Source organism: Stegastes partitus, unplaced genomic scaffold, assembly GCF_000690725.1.
Source record: "Stegastes partitus isolate 25-593 unplaced genomic scaffold, Stegastes_partitus-1.0.2 Scaffold1028, whole genome shotgun sequence".
Classification (NCBI taxonomy): domain Eukaryota; kingdom Metazoa; phylum Chordata; class Actinopteri; family Pomacentridae; genus Stegastes; species Stegastes partitus.
The window spans coordinates 51,976-53,300 of NW_007578759.1; positions in this window are offsets into that span (position 1 = coordinate 51,976).

The window sequence follows — 1,325 nt, forward strand, 5'->3', positions numbered from 1 at the left end:
ACCCAACACCGGCTTTGATTCCTGCTCATTCATACGTTTTCAGAACCACACCAGAATCATCCACGGGATCCCAGAGGATCACGCTGGAGCACACTGGAGCACATGGCTACGTACGATGGTCCACGGTCATGACAATGACCTGCTGGTGACGAACACACATCGTCTTTCTTTTAGTTTGAGTGTACCGGCTACAGGTGAGCTGTACAGGTGTAGCTGTGAGGTTACACAGCTCCACTCTGCTGACAGGCTGCATGTATGCTTAGATGACTCCAGACTAACACGGACCAGCTGACTACACCGTCTGGCCTTTGACTTTTGTAGCATGTAAAGTGATTGTGGGTAAATTAGGAGGGTTGATCAAAACGCTCAAAGACCACCGAGCGCATCGCTGCCATGAGTCAGACGGCCACCACCCGACCAACGGCCCAGCCTGTGCTAATCCTAATGCTGATCGGCGCCTCGGTGCCGTTTCTCCACGGACCTCATGCTGGAGCACTCTGTGGGGACGAGTCGACCTTCGGATCCTTTCCTTTTGGATCACCACTGGTCTGCAGACACTCGCCACAGCAGGAACAGCAGCTTCACAGTGGAAGAGCCCAAAGTTTCCAAAACTGGAACCAGGAGGCCGGACAGGGAGGCGGCCGCATTCCAATCAGGTGCAGCTTCTGATTGTTTCAGTCTCGTAGCTTGTTGATCAACCCTCCCGTAGCATCACGCTGGACTACGGCGCTGTTTAACTCCAGCTGCTGTAATACCAGCAGCGAACAACGGAGTGAAGGTCTACAGGGACGTGGATCATGCTGGTCGGCCTCCTAACAACGAGCTGTACTATTTAATAATATATTAACACAGCTTCATGTCCACAGTGGAGCTGAAAAGTGATGATAGCAATAAAATACAAAATAAAAAACAGCCAATATTTGTGAATAATTCCCAAAATTCACTACATTCAGCCAAGTGAAGCCGACCTCAGGAACCTCCTCCTACTGCAGAACAGACGCTGAACCAATCTGATGAACTTCTGCTCCGTTCTCCTCTGAAAATCCCACAAAGGCTCTGGGGCTCCTGCATTTATGTTCTTACAATTTTCCTCACCTCTTTCCATAAGCAATAGATTTTATTATTCTATTACAACGTTCCTTCCTTCCTTCCTTCCTTCCTTCCTTCTTTCTTTCTTTCTTGTCTTTTCATATCTGGCTTGTTTTTGTCTTCTTTGCTCTCGACCATCACTCTCTTCTATTCATTTCTTCCATTTGCATAAATTCTTATAAATCATCAGTCCTCAATTTCTTCAGTCCTACCAACCTTCCTTCCTTCCCTCCTTC